This window comes from Ursus americanus, chromosome 27 (genome assembly GCF_024610735.1).
Source record: "Ursus americanus isolate L20-20 chromosome 27, mUrsAme1.1.p, whole genome shotgun sequence".
Lineage (NCBI taxonomy): Eukaryota > Metazoa > Chordata > Mammalia > Carnivora > Ursidae > Ursus > Ursus americanus.
The window spans coordinates 34710614-34715324 of record NC_142153.1 but is presented as its reverse complement, the minus strand read 5'-3'; the positions used below and the strand labels follow the sequence as shown (position 1 = coordinate 34715324).

The 4711-nt window shown below is 32.9% G+C and overlaps 1 pseudogene; it reads left to right on the top strand.

Annotated features, from left to right (window-relative positions):
• The first annotated feature begins 4104 nt into the window (after positions 1–4104).
• On the top strand, positions 4105–4287 carry LOC123784573 (ATP synthase F(0) complex subunit j, mitochondrial pseudogene; annotated as a pseudogene).
• The last annotated feature ends 424 nt before the right edge of the window (positions 4288–4711 follow it).

Genomic DNA, 4711 nt, shown 5'->3' with positions numbered 1-4711 from the left:
ATTTTAAGATTAATAAATGTGAAAACATTAGATACAAAAGCCTTAGAAAAAGAAATCAGTCACAATTAATATACATAATATTAAAACCCAGATATTTGATTATATATTTTGGTGTAAAGGTTCATTGCCTTCATGAAAGTAAAGAACTCTGGATAGCTACAAAAAAATGATGGAAAGTTTTATAAGCATCAATTCCCTGGGGCAGGGTCAAGGGACCAAAACAGATTACTGGTTGACAATTGAGGTCATTTTCTATCTGCCACTAAGAAAAAGTAAGTAATATTTGAATGATGCCATACATATATAATAATCAACATAATTGATATTGTAAATAATGTTCAACCAAAAACTTGAAAAGACAATTTGTTCATGTCTTAAAACTAATGCCAACTTATAAGGAGAAGCAAAGCAAAAGAAAGTGAAAAGACCTTGAACTATACATACTAAGTCAAATTAAAAAAACAAACAAACAAAAACAGTTTAGATATTTTAGAAGCTTCCAAGATAGAGAAAATGTGGCAGGCAAAGATATGAGTTGAAACTATGTATTGAAAAGTATGTGTTCATTTGTGTTTGTGTTTTAATTGAAATAAATACAGACAAAAATAATCTGTTAGATTACACAAAGTGTAAAAGAGCATTTACAAATGTTCCAGCCACTGCCTGGGTGGCTCAGTGGGTTAATCTTCCAACTCTTAGTTTGGATCTGGTCATGACCTCCTGTGACCTGGGACCAAGCCTTGTGTTCTGGCCCTGTGCTCAGCAGGGACTCTGCTTAAATATTCTCTCCCTCTGCCCCTTCCCCCACTTGCCTGCATGCTCTCTCACTCTCTCTCAAATAAATAAATAAGTCTTAAAACAAAACAAAACAAAAACACCCCAAATATTCCAGAAACTGATGTGTTCATTAATTAAATTATGAGTACAAATAGATAAATACAAAAAGTTGTATGTATGAATATACATGTACTCATAATACACAGAAAGAGGAGAAATGACAAAGTACATGATTTATGAGCCAATATCTTTTTTTAGCATAAGAGAGGAACATATCAGAAATGTGCCATTTACTAAAGATACTGACATTATTCTATAAAATGATTGTTTTATTGTAAATACTAATCCAAATATATTTAAACTTGTCTGATAAATATTAAGTATGGAACTCCCCCCAATAGGTGCCAATTTAGTAAAGAAAACATTTTCTAAAAGTTGTTATGGCATTCTGATCCTTTTAGGAAGCTAATCTTTAATGTAATACACTCAGCCTTTACACAGATGTATCTTTCCATAATCTTTAGTTATGTATGTAGACTCAGCCCAAAAATTATCCATAATAATTGGCTTAAACTTAAGACAACATAAACATAGAAAAACATATTTATTCGGTAAATATATAATATATATATAATAGGACTATGCTTTTTTTCAGAACTATGTTGTTCTATTGGTCTATATCCAGTATTCGTTAACAGTCCGTTGTCTTGATTACTGTAGTTTTATAATAAATACTGAGATTAGGTGGTTTGGATTCATTGATTTTGTTCTTTTCAGAATTGTTTTGCTCTTTTAGTTCCTTGGTTTTTCCCTATTTCTTTCTGCCTTTCTTAGATTAATTGAAATTTTTTAAATACCTCCATTTTATTTCCTCTACTGACTTATTATTTATATCTTTTTACTTTTTAAAATGGTTTCCCTAGATTTTACATAATTCACCATTAGTTAATCAAAGTCTACTTTTAAGGAATATTATACTACTTTCACATGTTGTTTAAGGATTTTACACATGATAGGCCTAAATACTCTTCGTAATCCTTATTCTCATACATCTCAGTTTTACAAATGGCATTGAAACACAATATATTATATTGAAATATTTAAGCAGATAATTATCTTTTACAGCAATATATACAATTAAAAATGAATTTTATTTTGTCTTCCTTTATTTTATTTCTGGATCTCTTTATTATTTTGTATAGATTCATGTTTCTGCTTGGGCCATATTTCTTGGCCAGAGTTTTAACATTTCTTGTAGTGTGAGGTCTGACGGTAATTGCTTCTATCATTAATTTTTTCTGGAAAGACCTTTATTTCTTCTTCATTCTTCTTAAATTAAGAAATGTTATTTTTAGAGCAGTTTTAGGGTCACTGCAAAATTAAGCAAAAAATACAGTTTTCAAACCCCCACCCCACTTCTCTGCTATCAACATCTCACAACAGAGTGGTTTATTTGTTACCATCTACACCGATACACTGTTAACAACCCAAATCCAAAGTTTGCATTAGGGTTTACCCTTGGTGTTGTACATTCTCTGAGTTTTGGATAAATGTATAATGGCATGTATCTATCATTGAAGTTTTATACAGAGTAATTTTACTGCCCTAAAAATCTTCTGTACTCTGTTTATTCATCCCTCCTCCTTTTTTAACCCTTGTGCACTATTGTTATTTTTTTTTTTACTGTCTCTAGAGTTTGCCTTTTCAAAAATTCCTGTATTTGAAATCATACAATACGTAGCCTTTTCAGATTGGCTTTTTTCACTTAGTAATGTGCATTTGAGTTTCTTCATTGTCTTTTCATGACTTGATATTTCTTTTCAGTGCTGAATAATATTCATTTCTCTGGATATACCACAGCTAATTTATCTACTCACATACTGAAGGGCATCTTGGTTGCTTCCAGATTTTGGCAGTTATAAATAAAGCTGCTGTAAACATTCATGTTTTTTTTCAGTCAGATTTTCATATGACCATAAGTTCTCAGCATTTTTGGGTGAATGCCAGAGAGCACATTGCTGGATGATATGGCAAGACTATGTTTATTTTTATAAGAAACTGCCAAGCTGTCTTTGAAAATAGCTGTACCATTTTTCATTCTAATCAGCAATGAATGAGAGTTCCTATTACTCCACATAATTGCTAGCATTTGGCATTGTCAGTATTCCTGTATTTTAGCCATTCTGATGGGTATGCAGTGTTTATCTTGTTTAAATTTGTAATTCCCCTATGACATATGATGTGGAGCATCTTTTCATATGCTTACTTGCCATCTCTGGTGTGTGTGTGTGTATTCTTTGGTGAGGTATCAGGATTATGCCCATTTTAAACTGGGTTTCTTGTTTTTTTATTCTTGAGTTCTAAGTGTTTTTGTATATTTTGATAAAAGTACTTTGTCAAATGTCTTTTAAAAATATTTTCTCACACTCTGTGGCGTGCCTTCTGATATTTTTTGACATTGTCTTTTGCAAAACAAAATTTTCCATTTTAATGAAGTTCAGCTTCTCAGTTATTTCTTTTATAGATCATGCCTTTGGTGCATCTAAAAACTCTTTGCTATAACAGTTGTCATCTAGATTTTCTCCTATGTCATCTTCTAGAAGTTTATAGTTTTATGTTTTACATTTAGATCTGTGATCCATTTTTAGACAGTTTTTGTGAAGGATATAAGGTCTAGATCCAGACCTTTGTTTTCATGTGGATGTCCAGTTGTTTCAGCATCATTTGTGAAAAAGACTATCTTTTCTCCATTCTATTGCCTTTGCTCCATGGTCAAAGATCTGTAGATTAGTTGACTACATTTATGTGACTTGATCTCTGGGCTCTCCATTCTGTTCCATTGCTCTGTATGTCTATTCCTTCACCAATACCACACTGGCTTGATTATTACAGCTTTTTAGTAAGTCATAAAGTTTAATATTTGTCTTCTGACTTGTTTTTTCCTTCATTACTGAGTTGGTTGTTCAAAGTCTTTTGTTTCTCTATATAAACTTTAGAAACAGTTTGTTGATAACTGCAAAATAACATGCTGGGATTTTTATTGAGATTGCATTGAAGCGTGGTCCAGAAAACATAGAGTCCATTGAGAGTGTTGGTAAGTTTTGTAGAAGAAATGATAACTAACTTGAGATTTAAAGGAAGAGCAAGAGCTAGACAGGTAAACAAAGAGGGACAGAATGTGTTTTAGCCTGAGTGCATCATGTGTACCAAGCCTTTTTGCATTATTAAGGCAGATAAAAAGCATTCCCACTTTCACACACTTGGTGACATTTCCAAATCATTGGCCATGTGAATTGGGGCAGCCTGAGCTGGGGGTCCTGCTCTGAGATGTTTCAAAGCCTTTTTATAAATGTCTGGGTACCTCTGATGCTCTGCTGTACCCAAGTTTACTGGGAGATTTGGGTAAGAATGCAGTTGATGGGCTTCGCCATTTATAAGAGCAGGAGTGCTGATAGAAGAAGTAAAGCTTTGAAAGCTTCAAGTCCTGCACCTGATCATGGTCATCATTAACCAGCTTTACTTGGAGTACACATCAGATGAAATGTCAGTCTGGCTGTAAGTCTCAGGAAGCTCCATTATATGGGAACATGAAGCATCACTCTGTACACTCGCAGATGTGGTTTCCCTTGTGGAGTAAATAAATGCGCCTGTGAATTGCACCACTGCCAAGCAAAACAAAACAAAAGAAAACAAAACACACCATTCCCACTTTCAGTAAACTTATACTGTACTTTAGGAAATAAGATTTGAGAACCTAAGATTAAAAATTAAGCTGCAGAGCCTAGGACGGTGATATAACAACAATACAAGGCATTGTGATTGGGAATAGTTGAGCTTTTCAGTAGGTCTCCAGTAGCCTAAAATGAGGCTGATATCAAAAATAGTGTAATAATGATATTTACAAGAATGAAAATCTACATTTTTAAAAAAAATG